This window comes from Lepidochelys kempii, chromosome 2 (genome assembly GCF_965140285.1).
Source record: "Lepidochelys kempii isolate rLepKem1 chromosome 2, rLepKem1.hap1, whole genome shotgun sequence".
NCBI lineage: Eukaryota > Metazoa > Chordata > Testudines > Cheloniidae > Lepidochelys > Lepidochelys kempii.
The window spans coordinates 253,457,057-253,471,532 of NC_136381.1; the positions used below are offsets into that span (position 1 = coordinate 253,457,057).

Below are 14,476 nucleotides of genomic sequence, written 5' to 3' on the forward strand. Positions count from 1 at the left end.
ACATGGCAGAGGGGCATTGCTGGCACATGATGGCATATATCACATTGGTATCCACCAATGGCATATATCACTCATATGCTCTAATAAATTGGTTAGTCTCTAAGGTGCCACAAGTACTCCTTTTCTTTTTGCGAATACAGACTAACACGGCTGTTACTCTGAAACCTGTCATTGTGTAAAGAGTTGTCACTTTGGATGGGCTATCACCAGCAGGAGAGTGAATTTGTGGGGGGGGGGGGGGGTGGAGGGTGAGAAAACCTGGATTTGTGCTGGAAATGGCCCACCTGATGATCACTTTAGATAAGCTATTACCAGCAGGACAGTGGGGTGGGAGGAGGTATTGTTTCATATTCTCTGTGTATATATAAAGTCTGCTGCAGTTTCCACGATATGCATCTGATGAAGTGAGCTGTAGCTCACGAAAGCTTATGCTCTAATAAATTGGTTAGTCTCTAAGGTGCCACAAGTACTCCTTTTCTTTCTGTGTAGGTAGATTGTTTAATGTTTATCAGATCCCTTCAGCCAGTTTTCAATCCACTTGCTGTATTAGTGTTTCTAGCCAAGCCAATTCATACGTAACTTTTCACAGTAAGTTTTGTTCTATTATTTTACTGGGCGCAAAAGTTACCTTTATTAGGTGAGGACAGATTGACAAGATCACTCTCTTTTTTTTTTCAGGGGCCCATGGATTTTCTAGGATGCATATCATCCAAGTGGGCTGATTTGCATGGGACTAATTTTGCCTCGTCTACTCCCCACTGGTGCGCTTTGCACTCAATGGAAGGAGCTCATATAAGGCATCCATACACCCTTCATACCACTGAGCTGTGCTCTGTGGAGTGTCCTGTCACCCTAGTGCGCAGGGTTTTGATAGATGCTGGAAATTACTTACAGCACTATCCACTGGCTACATTTTACAGGGTACTTGTGTGGGGACGTGGCTACAGCAAAGACTATTGCAGCCAGAACTCTGCAGTGTGAGCCACGAAAAGGTTCCACTCCTGCACACTGGCCTGAGTTTCTCCCCCCAGTTCCTGGCAGAAATTCCTTGGTATTTACTGCACTGCAGCATTTGTCTCTCCTGCATCTACGAACTTCCTGTTATAAGTATAGGAAATGCTACAAGCACTACAGTAAAGACAGTGCTGAGTGTTTAATGGCAACTGCTGCACCTCTGTAATCTTGGCCCAAAGTTTTCAAGACTTCCCAGTAGTTTTGGATGCCTCCGTTATAGGTGCCCATCTGGAGACCTCTACATGGGGCACCACAGGCACTCAAAGTCAATGGCTGTTAGGATATAGATATTCAGGCCTGCCTGTAAAGGCCTGTACTTTAAGAATTTAGGTGTATTCTTATCACTTGGCTAGTTAGAGGTATAAAAGAAAGAATCAAAATCACTGTCTGCCAATGTAAGGTCCTTCTCTTACTGTGACAGTCTGGGGCCCTGTTCTTAGGCTAAGGCCTTTGGCTAAGCAGCAGAGGCAGCCATAAGCTGGGAAGCGACCAACCGGTCACATCCTCACATTCCAAAGTAGTCACATGGAAAGAAGGTGCTATTGGGCTGTTAGGAATACAATCCTGTCCTGATAGTGCCTATCAGCTCCAGAGAAAGGGAAGTGCCTAGAAAATGTAAAAGAAAACTTAGTTTGATAGCATCCTGTCTGGCAAGAACTCACTTATCAATACTGGGATGTGAAATCCTCACTTCTGTATTGTCTTGCCATTATACTTCCCACTTTGCTATTGTTTGTCTGTATAATCTCTGTCTGGTTCTGTGATTGTTCCTGTCTGCTGTATAATTAATTTTGCTGGGTGTAAACTAATTAAGGTGGTGGGATATAATTGGTTACATAATCATGTTACAATATGTTAGGATTGGTTAGTTAAATTTTAGTAGAATGATTGGTTAAGGTATAGCTAAGAATATTACTATATAAATTAGGGGAAAACAGGAAGCAAGTTGGGATTCGGAAATAAGGAAAAGGAACTTGTATTTAAGCTTGCTGGAAGTTCACCCCAATAAACATCGAATTGTTTGCACCTTCGGACTTCGGGTATTGTTGCTCTCTGTTCATGTGAGAAGGACCAGGGAAGTGGGAGAGTGAAGGAATAAGCTCTCTAACAATGGCCACTTCTGAAAATTGTGAAAGGTGCTTGGGCAAGTCACACTCAATCCATTTTATAATTCACACTCTACTTAGCTAAAGCAAAATATCCCTTAACTGCCGCTTGAATTCCATAACATGCTTTTTTTTTATATCTACCATTATTCATTGTCCTGTTGCTGTTTTTAATTAAGAGGCTTATAACATTAAAAGGTCATTACAGTCCAGAAGATCTCTGTCCTCATGCCACTTGATTCTCTTCTCAGTTTCTACCAGATTATTACTACTTACATTACAATAGCACCCAAAATGTGAGAGGGGGAGCATGGACAATTAAGAAGAGACAATTCCTGCCCCCAAAAGTTTATGTTGTCTTAAGGATTACAAAATTCTCATTTGCAAATAAAGCTGTGCTTCATCCTTACAATTAACACCCATCTCTTCTTAACTGTGACCTTTAATATTAGTCACCAAGCTATTATTGTCTGAGCCAATTTCATCATATTGGCTAAGGAACAGCTAGAATGTCACATTTAGAATGTCCATATGTTTCCTGATCTGCTGCTTTTCGTTGCTTGCCGGGATTTGTGCATTTGCACAATATACTGTGTCTGGATACAGAAGGACTTTCACAGTAATATGTTTTGGAGATAATTTTCTTTCATATTAATGCCCGCAAATTCCACATTAAATTTGCTGCTTAATTAATTTCCACTCAAAGTGCATGTTTTTCTTTGTCTTTCCTCTTAACAATGCTTCTGCTCTTCTCTGCATCCTCTTTATGACGCAGTTGCCCCTTCCACCTCAGCTTCTCTGCACAGCTCTGCTTATCTCCCCGACAATATTCAGGGCTCATTTCTCCCACGTATAACCCATCTATTTGGGCTGCATATACAGCGTACAAAGCTTCACCTGTTGAAAGACAACTGTCAGAATTAGCTTCCTTTGGGATTTTGTTCTAATCAGACAGATACACTCATTTTCAGTTCCCATATTTGATATAACAAGGAGAAGAAATCCCTTTCTCTTCATTTGAAATCCACACTGAGGAGCATGCAGCTAGCATAACCCAGCCCAGATGAGAGTGCTTCGCTATGAGCTGGAAATGTACTTCTGATCAAATCCAGCACTGCCAACACTTTTATTTGGTCACAGAGATTCACAGAAATTCTCCTGTCCCTATTCCCCTCCCCAACAAAGCGGATTCTGTCCTTGTTCGCCCTCTCCCCAAGTTACCGCTTGTACCTGTCTCATTCTTCTCCTTCCCAAGATGCCCCTGCTCCTCCCCACCGAGCTGTTTTATACAGTGTTATGTTAATGTGCACTAGGCAACTTTTAGTGCAGGACATGTCGGTGCGCATTAGAATTCACAGCCCACTGGTGCCTGCTCCCACACTATACAGAGAACCCTTATATTTGCATACAGGATTCTGCACTAAAGTTTTGCCAGAAACAGCAAAAAAGGTGTTTTCCTTGATGCATAAAAGGGGATGGAAAGAAAGAACTCTGCTTTTGGCATCCACCAGTGTGAAGCCGCTTTCATTTTCTCGCATCTAGAAACCCTTCCTGGAGGTGCTGCCAGAGGGGCTCCACAAGGCAGGGGGGTGGGGGAAAGAGGGGAATTTATCTCCCAGCTGGTAGTACTGCTGCAGCCTCAGAGGCAGTGTGGAGCTGAACCAGAGGTCTCCTCTCCCTGGCCACAGAGAATGGCAGTAGTGGAGGACCTCCTGCTCCTCCTGCTGCTAGCTGGTGGGGACCAGGGCTACCCTGATGCTGCCCAGAGGTGGGGGGGATGCCTAGGAGTCGGAGCCGACTCTGGGGGTGCCGTGTGGGAGGGAGGTGCCAAGGAGCTGGAAAGGGGTGTGGTAGACTGGGGAATAGCATTGCATTTGCTGTCAGTTCCTTTGGAAGGCGGACATCTGTGGGAACAAGGCCAGTTCCCATGAATCTCAGGTTGGCTGCTTTCTGCCCAGGACTCGTGCAACACTTAGCTGCTGTGCGGTCTGCAGCCAGCCATCCACAAAGCATAAAAGCTGCAGAGAGAGAGAGAGTCACAGCTACTCACAGTAGCAGTAGCTTAAAATGCACTATAAGTTACAATTTTATATAAGGATAACATGCCCCGTGAATGGCAGATTACTATTTTCTCAGTGCAGCTGACCAGGCACTGGCAATGTGGAACTGAGCTCCCGCTCTGCGGCTGTGTAACGGCTGGAGACAGCTACTTAGAGGAGCATTGTTATCCTGTAGCCACCTTTCCTCTCCAGGCAGTCTCTCTCAGCTTCCACTCTGTGTGTTTGCTGCGGTGAAGAAAAATATCTGGGATTTAAGACATCTCTGGAATCACTGTCAAGTCTTTGTCATACTGCCCTTACCCTGTACTGTATGTATAATTTTCTATAGTGGCTAGTTGATTTCTGTTAAATATTGCATGTAAGTCCACAAATAATGACCTTACTGCACTGCTGTGTATACCGTATTTTATATCTATATCTAGAAACCCATTTACAAGATTCCAATTTTTTCCTGTAAAAAATACTGCATTTTGTAAGAGTAAATCTCTTTAAAGAAAAGGGCACCCAACCACTTGTACATAGTTGTGCAAATTGATTTCATCTGAACATTGCTCACCCCATCAAGAATGAAGAATGGGATCATAATGAATTATTTTAGCACCATCATTTGATGTTTTGTATCAGTGCTTTTTTCAAGAGAGATGTTTAATGACAACCACTGACAGTCTATAAAGTACAGCACTTATGGAGGTGTGAGTGATGCCTTGAAGTTGCAAGTGAAATTGCTCTGTGGAGGATAAATATACATTCAGAAGCTGGAAAAGTCCTAATAGAAAAGATGCTATTAAAACATTTCCATTCTAATACTTTAACTCTACACATCTCAAATGAAACTCTGCTATGTTTAGCCCACAACGCACCGTGTAATTTAAAAAAATAAAAAGGAGACTGTGGAATGAAAAAAGTATTGGCACCTCATTAAAATCTCGTTAATTTTTCCACTGTCAAATGTCAAAGAAAGAACTACAGATAAAAGTTCACAAACCCTGCACCTCTTGTAAAATAACGTGCCAGATTCAATTTGCATTTCCCCCTTTTGAGCCCCTGTCTTCAACCAAATAACTATAAGCAGAATTTAGCCCAATGGGTTTAGAAAAGCATCTAACTCAACAGATCCCAAACTGGGACAAAAGGCAGAAGTTTCCATACTGACAGAAGGATCTAGACACTGTTTCATTCAGAAGAGAGTCACTATTTTGAAGCAAGCAGAACAATATGCTTTAACCTTTCCAATTCCCTGATAACCTCAACCTGGTTCCAACGCCCCCATTCTCTCTAGAGTGTAGCTGGAACAAAAGTCAGCCGTGTATGACATCTTTTCTTTTCCAAATGAAGATTTAAAACAAAATCCAGTTGATGATTGACACTTTGATACGAAGGTGACAAGAGGCTTGTAAATACCTGGGGGCCAGTTACTTAAGACTTTAAGACAGAAGGAGAAGATAGATAGCAATACAGTACTTGTGAGAGTTCCTTATTTAAAATCTCACCAGCATAGCAATCCCTATTTTACACAGAGACAGCTATGCCCAATGATGACCTTGTGACAACTATTAGCCATCATCTTTGGTGAGGCTGCTACCATGACTCGTGGTATATAAAATACCGTAGACAAGATTAAATTATTCACAGCGCTAATGTCCGACAGCTAATATTATCAACAGTGTTCTTCAGGATCCAGTAATACTTCTCTTGTAGATTCTGAAAAAGTAGATAGAATCATAGGAATGGTAGCCTGGAAGAGACCTTGGGAAGTCATCAAGTCCAATCCCTTGTGTTGAAGCAGGACCAAGTAAACTCAGACCATCCCTGACAGGTGTTTGTCCAATCTATTCTTAAAAACCTTCAATGATGGGGATTTCACAGCCTCCCTTGGAAGCCCATGCTAGTTCTTGACTACACTTGTATGTGTGATTTGGTGATAAGAGTAGTGGTTTTTGGAGCTCAGTTTCTATATACAAACTAAAAATTTGAACAGAGCAAAGAAAACTGTTTTTTATAATCCTAAATATCATACCGTTCCCCAAAGTGACAAGATCAATACTGCAGCTTGGCACTTGCTGCTGTGACAGATGGTGCTATTAAAAATACTGAACAACATACCACTTCCGAAAAAAAAAATCTGATACGCATTACATGTTGTCCTCATCAAATTTGCATTTTAGGATACTACAAGAGAAAGACAATGCAGAAACTGTTAATGTATTTCTCTTTCAAAAGTAACAAATCAGTGGAGTGGGCTATTATCACTCTCATTTTGGAAGAAGGAAGTTTTGCTTGCTTGATGTGGGTTCTCAGATTGTTCAAAAAGAGTTTTCATTATGTTCAGAGCTGTTTCCTCTTTCACTCTATTTTGCATTCATTTCACTAAGTCTTTCATTCATTTTTTATTTTATAAAAATCTGTGAAACAGCTGATCAGGTTAGGAAGTTATTAATCTTCCTTGTGAATATCTGTTTCTCTCTGTTGAGCCTTCTACAAAATGCACTTGAAAAGGATGGTGATAATGGTTGAGTTGTTTTCTGACACACTAGTTATTTTAAACAGACATCTCTCTGGGTACTTAATGGGGGTAGACTATTACAGAGCTCATTGTGCTTTTGGAGATTGTCGATCCCATTAATGTCAGATGATACTGTCACCCGCAACTACTGTGAGCTCTGAAATTATTAATTGGTGGAACCAACTACAACTCCTCCACAACCAACAGAACACCACCTCTGGAAGAAACCATGACACCAGGACCCAACTCTTGGACACTACATGACCCACCAGCATTATCAACCTACCAAGACTACCCCTCACAAGAACTGTATAATATATGTACTTCCGCCCCACCATAGAGCCTGATATAATATACCATGTGGAGAACTAGGTGAATTCTTCCACTGACTCTGCCTTATGGACTTCTTTCACAACAAAGATGACACTGCTCACAACTCCCACATCCCCACCAACAGTCATAAGAAAAAAGAATCAGCAGATGAAACCACACAGTGGATCATTATATCAGTTGCTCAGCAAAAAAATTGACTGTGAAATCTTTGAACATTACATCCACCACAATCTCTCTACCACTGAGAGGACAGCTATACAGTCCCTATCCAAGCACCATATAGTGATCAAACCATCAGACTAAGGGGGTGCCGTCACAGTCCTTAATCATGATGATTATGTCAACAAGGCCAACAGACAGCACTCTGACATGACCCATTATCTAGAACTCAAAGACCCTACAACTCATATAGGAATTTTAAAATATCATCAAATCTTCTCCCAAACTCCAAGAAAAACTATACACCTTCATCCCCCACAAACCCACCCCAGACACCTTCTACATGCTTACTAAGGTACACAAACAAGGGAACCCAGGCAGACTCATCATATCTGTCCACGGATCTCTCAGTGAAAGAAACTTACAAGAAGTGGAAGATTGGACAAATGACCAGGGAAGAGTATAAAAATATTGCTCAGGCATGCAGTAGCGAAATCAGGAAGGCTAAATGACACTTGGAGTTGCAGCTAGCAAGGGATGTTAAGAGTAACAAGAAGGGTTTCTTCAGGTATGTTAGCAACAAAAAGAAGGTCAAGGAAAAGTGTGGGCCCCTTATTGAATGAGGGAGGCAAATTAGTGCTTGAGGATGTAGAAAAAGCTAACATAGTCAATGCTTTTTTTGTCTCTGTCTTCACGAACAAGGTCAGCTCCCAGACTACTGCACTGGGCAGCACAGCATGGGGAGGAGGTGACCAGCCCTCTGTGGAGAAAGAAGTGGTTTGGGACTATTTAGAAAAGCTGGACGAGCACAAGCCTATGGGGCTGGATGCACTGCATCTGAGAGTGCTAAAGGAGTTGGCTGATGTGATTGCAGAGCCATTGGCCATTATCTTTGAAAACTCACAGCGATCGGGGAGGTCTTTAAAAAAGGGAAGAAGAAGGATCCGGGGAACTACAGGCCAGTCAGCCTCACCTCCGTCCCTGGAAAAACCATGGAGCAGGTCCTCAAGGAATCAATTCTGAAGCACTTTGAGGAGAGGAAAGTGATCAGGAACAATCAGCATGGATTCACCAAGGGCAAGTCATGCCTGACTAACCTAGATGCCTTCTATGATGAGATAACTGACTCTGTAGATGAGGGCAAAACAGTGGATGTGTTATTCCTTGACTTTAGCAAAGCTTTCGATGTGGTCTCCCACAGTATTCTTGTCAGCAAGTTAAAGAAGTATGGGCTGGATGGATGGACTATAAGGTGGATAGAAAGTTGACTAGATTGTCGGGCTCAACGGGTAGTGATCAATGGCTCCATGTATAGTTGGCAGCCGGTATCAAGTGGAGTGTCCCAAGGGTCTGTCCTGGGGCCAGTTTTGTTCAATATCTTCATTAATGAGCTGGAGGATGGCGTGGATTACATCCTCAGCAAGTTTATGGATGACACGAAGCTGGGGGGAGAGGTAGATATGCTGGAGGGTAGGGATAGGATACAGAGGGACCTAAATAAATTAGAGGATTGGGCCAAAAGAAATCTGATGAGGTTCAACAAGGACAAGTGCAGAGTCCTGCACTTAGGACGGAAGAATCCCATGCATCGCTACAGACTAGGGACCGAATGTCTAGGCAGCAGTTGGGCAGAAAAGGACCTAGGGGTTACAGTGGACGAGAAGCTGGATATGAGTCAACAGTGTGTCCTTGTTGCCAAGAAGGCTAATGGCATTTTGGGCTGTATAAGTAGGAGCATTGCCAGCAGATCGAGGGAAGTGATCATTCCCCTCTATTCGGCATTGGTGAGGCCTCATCTCGAGTACTGTGTCCAGTTTTGGGCCTCAGACTATAAGAAGGATGTGGAAAAATTGGAAAGAGTCCAGCAGAGGACAACAAAAATGATTAGTGGGCTGGAGCACATGACTTATGAGGAGAGGCTGAGGGAACTGGGCTTGTTTAGTCTGCCGAAGAGAAGAGTGAGGAGGGATTTGATAGCTGCTTTCAACTACCTGAAAGGGGGTTCCAAAGAGGATGGCTCTAGACTGTTCTCAGTGGTAGCAGATGACAGAAGGAGGAGTATTGGTCTCAAGTTGCAGTGGGGGAGGTTTAGGTTGGATAGTCCACAATTTGAGGACTTCAATAACTCAGACATAAGTTAGGGGTTTGTTACAGGAGTTGGTGGGTGAGATTCCGTGGCCTGCGTTGTGCAGGAGGTCAGATTAGATGATCATAATGGTCCCTTCTGACCTTAAAGTCTATGATTCTGTGATATTAGGAAAACTTTTTCACTAAGAGAGTGGTGAAGCACTGGAATGGGTTAACTAGGGCGGTGGTGGAATCTCCTTCCTTTGAGGTTTTTAAGGGTAGGCTTGACAAAGCCCTGGCTGGGATGATTTACTTGGGGATTGGTCCTGCTTTAAGTCACTTAATCTTTCTGTGCCTCAGTTACCCATCTGTAAAATAGGGGTAACACTTCCTGTCTCCCACCTTTTGTCTATCTTATCTATTTAAATAGCATGTAGAGTTTACAAACACAATACAAACAATTAATAAATCTCAGATTGAGGCCTGTAGATGATACCGAATTATACATAAATAATAGCTTCTGAAATATTCAATAGTCTTAACATTAGAGCGGATTGGAAAATGGAATTTATAAAAAGGTTTCATTTGAAAAATGTCAATTCTCTGCAGGAATTTTCTAAAATTATTGAGAATTTTTGTTTCATTTCATAATGCCATTTTGAAACAACATAAATTAAATGAAACAAAGTCTTCCCACACTTTTTGTCTTTTCCCCCATTGAAAATCTAAGTGTTTCTCTCACTTACTTTCTTACTGTTTCCCAAATGGTAACTGTCTTAGTCTGAAGCCTGGTCTATGCACAGTTTTTGTACCAGTATAACTATTTTAGTTAACGTAATGATTTTTTTTACCAAAAGTATTATATTGACATGACCGCTAGTGTGGACGCAGTTAGACTGGAATAACGATTCCTTCCACCAGTTGATCTTATTTCCCTTCTGTACAGGAATAGCTATACCAATATAAAGCACCTTTATACCAACGTAGCTTCACCCACACTAGAGAGGGTTGTGTGGTGTATTAAGGATTGTGTTGGAATTGCAAACTATCACTTTAAGAGTGAAGGGAGGTGGAAGGGGTTTTCTGATCCTGCTTACAGTCTATAGGGCTCTGCAGGAAAGCAGTCAGAGTCATTGTGGAAAAAGCCATCTTCAAGCAAGGTGGGGTGAGTTGTGCCTCACTGCTTTCCAGAGCAGCCTGGTTTTGTTCTCTCTGGTTTTGGGTTCTTTGAGATTAGAAATGATTTTGAATGCTTGCTAGATTCATCTGGAGAGAGATTCATGTAGCTGCTCCTTTCATACCTAATTGAGGCTGGGGCAGAATGAAGGGAAGATTTTAATTGTGGGCTGCATTAGACCTACCCAATAACCTTCATAAACTTCTTTTGGTGACATTGGTGTCTTCCAACAGTCGGAACTAGTTGAAAAAGTTGGTTTCCAAGCTTGAAGCCCAGAAAGTCTTGAGAGTGAGAGCAGTGAATGTTTGAGCTACCTGTTGATCCTCCGGTAAATGACCCAGACATTTTAGTATGTGGGTTGTTGAGTATGGGGGAAGGGGTAACTCCCAAGAACTAGAGGGCTGAAGAAGAACCTAGTTTAAGGGACATTTTTAGTATAGTGAAAGCTACTGATTTTATAGATGTTTTTAACCATGTCAGCATCCTCTAAAGCATTAAAGACGTTGTTCTCAGACTATTTTGGATCTGCCTAGTACATCATTACAGAACTATAATCCGAATCCATAAATTGGGTCAGAAGAAAAAAAAGTCAGTGGACTTATCTGGACTCTAGAAATGACCTTTTTAAAGAAAGACACACAGCACTAACAGCCCAGAGAGGCAAATTCAGCTGGCTGTAAAATATGAAACACCTGGCACTATTTATGTGCCTTTGAGCTGATGCTTGAATCAATATGCTAACCTCTTTAAGAACTGAATACAGGACCACTTTATTCCAATAGCAACAACCAGTTAAATTTCCAACTGTTGCATTTTACAAAGGTTTGTGTTATTTCAGCTCACTTTGTCTGTTTTATTTGCATTGTCTCCATACATGAATAAAAAGAGAGGATGTAAAAAAGGGGTTTCACTTTAATAGTCATTAGGGAACCTTTCAAGGAAGAGCCTGTAAAAGAAGAAATGATCTTCACTTTGAAGAGAAAGAGAAGTAGACTGCTGATAATGAAAATGAATAATGTTTGGGAGATTGTTTAACTGGGAGTTGGGGGAAAGCCAGCAGATGTTTTGGAAGAATTAGGTCAGACAATTAATTCTGGGAAAGCAGTGGTACAAGTTAATCTATGTATCTAACAGCAGGGGATAGGACAGTGTCTATTTGTACTTTCAGGATGGCAGGCAGGGAAAAGGAAAAGCAATCCAGTAAAGGATAAGTCCAAGGTGCCTGGAAGATGAGGTTAATGAAAATAACCACCATACTACGAGAAATAAGGGACAAGATTCAGATTTCAGTTACACCAGTGTAAATCAGGAGTAAGCCTGGTGTAACTGAGGCCAAACTATGTCCCAGCAACTACAAATGCAAGAAGCATAAAAACCTCCATAAAAAAAAAAAAAAGTTGTAATGTGGGCTAATACTGAGGGTAAACCTTCATAATAATAGGTAGGATGAGAAAAATCCAAGAGTTGTTGGCTATACAACAGGAGGTTAGGTGAGAGGCAGGGAAAAGGATTACACCGCCCTAAGTAATATACAGCCGTTAATTTAGTAATTAAGGGTGATTGAGCCATTAAGTAACTGACCACAATTTAATTAAGTGGATTAAGCAGGGAGATTCTCAAAGCTAGATTGTGATGGACTACATGCCTCTGTAAGAAGGTTCCTTTATATCATTACGCATGCTACCATACCCAGACTCTGAATGGGAGAAAGCAGGCCCAGAGCCAAGCGGGTGAAGAACAAGTGCAACCCTCCGCTCACTGGCCAGCACAGCTGAGCCCATGCAGTGGGTGTGCTAATTACATGCTAGTACAGGCCAGCAAGCGGGGAGGAACTATGAACTATGGCTCAAAGGGGTGTCTCAGCTTCACAGTGTCTCCGGTGTAGCCTTAGTCACAAGTTTCAGGGCATGGACCATTTCTTCATATTCACAGTGTCTTATTACTTTCATTTATAGGGTCATCTACCCTCCAGGGGCTCTCAGACTGTGTTCTTTACCAACTACCAAGCTGATCTGATAGATTTTGTCTTTTTTATTGTCTTAAGTTTTCCTTTCAGGCTGTTTCTAAATAATGTACTGTGACTTCCTTACTAGTTTAAAATCCCCTTCTTCCCAGAGACTGCTCCAAAAGCTATTAAGCTAGCATATAGGCTACTAAAGAACAGCTTGGAGAATTTCAGAAAGTCTGAAGGAATGTTTAAAAAGAAAGAAAGAAAACTCCAGTGTGATCAAACAACAAAGTACCTAAGGGATTTGGGCCAAGAACATATCCAGACAAAGTGATGTTAATAATAATACACATTTTATTCATTTGACATCAGACCTGCCATTGAGAGGGTTAAGTTTGTCCCCAGCACATGTTTTAAAGTAGGCTGACAAGCCCCAACAGGGAGCCATTACAGCAGCCAGTGACTGTCGAGGCACAGGGATGCCCGGTCCACAGCCCTTGTGCCAGCTTCAGGGATGACAGGTGCCACCCCAGGATCCCCCAATGCAGGGACAAATCTCCCCTGGCCCGATCTTGTCCCCTGTGTGGTGCCGCTGGCTATTTTAGCCAGCCTGAAAGCTACAGGGTCTGTCTGTGTCTGGCTGTCTCATAAAGAATCTCCTCTATACTCAATACAACAGAGTCCTGTCCCTTCTCTACTGCAAGAGACCACCTTGCTATTTCCTGTGCCTCTTGGGAATTATAGAGCCTGACCTGAGCACACTTACTGCAAGCCCTGCTGGAAATACTCTAATCTTAAGAATTTAAATTTATGCAAGCAAGGATCAGGATGATACATGCTAGTGAATGCCCAATACTCCTTAACTGCAATCTACTCTGACTCTCACAAGTCAATTTATTAATTATTTCCTAATTATTAATTTTTTTTTATTAAAAAGCTACAGCTATTAGAGTTACAGTCCCAATCCTGGCCCTACTAGGGCCAATGGGAGTTTTCCCATTGTGTCTTGTGGGTAGCTGCATCAATAGGCCAGTGCCTAGAAGAATAAAATGAATTTACCATTTGAAATGGAGTTTAGTGTTTTTTACTGGGGATGCATTTAGTTTTTACGTGTACCATTCCACATATCACAAAGGCTGTCATGCTCCAACACCCGGCATTTCGAGAGTGCCTTTCATCGGACGGTCTCAAAGCACTTCACAAACACCAGCCAACTCTCATGATACTTCTGCAAGCGTGGTATTATACCCATTTTAGTTGGTGGAAAAATGATATACTGGCTTCCATATAAATTCTATAAACCTTCCACAGATGGATAAAACAAACCAATTAAATGTTTTAACTAGCTGCCTTCAAAAAGAAGAATGGTCCAGTGCTAGCTTGAGACACAGGTTCAGTTCCCTGCTCTGCCACCAACTTCTTCTGTTATCTCAAGCAAGACACTTAGTCTGCTTGTGCCTCAGTTTCCCCACCTGTACAATGGGGATAATGGTACTGCCTGACCTCACAGTGTTTTTATAGATTCCAAGACCAGATGGAATCACTATGATCATCTAGTCCAGCAGTTCTCAAACTGTGGGTTGGTACCCCAAAGTGGGTCATGACCCCCTTTGAATGGGGTCGCCAGGACTGACTTAGACTTCCTGGGGCCCGGGGCTGAAGCCTGAGCCCTACTGCCCAGGGCCAAAGCCCAAGCCCGAGGGCTTCAGCCCTGGGCAGCAGGGCTCAGATTGCAGGCCCTCTGACTAGGGCCTGAAGCCCTTGAGAATTAGCTTTGGCCCCCCTGCCTGGAGCGGTGGGGTTCGGGCTTTCTGCCCCACCCCAGGGCAGTGGGGCTTGGGCGGGCTCAGGTTTCAGTCCCCACTCCTGGGGTCATGAAGTAATTTTTGTTGTCAGAAGGGGGTCATGGTGCAATGAAGTTTGAGAACCCCTCTAGTCTGACCTCCTGTATACCAGGACAGAGAACTTCTCCAAAATAATTCCTAGAACAGATCTTTTGGAAAAACATTCAATCTTGATTTAAAATTGCCAGGGATGGAGACTCCATGGCAACGCTTGGCAAACTTTTCCAGAGATTAATTATCCTCACCGTTAAAAATGTACACCTTA

General features: G+C 42.5%; 1 protein-coding gene across 6 annotated transcripts in view; it reads right to left on the reverse strand.

The window, feature by feature from the left end:
• DPP6 (dipeptidyl peptidase like 6) overlaps positions 1-14,476 on the reverse strand; it is an 807,813-nt gene that overhangs the window by 429,025 nt on the left and 364,312 nt on the right. The window lies entirely within an intron of this gene.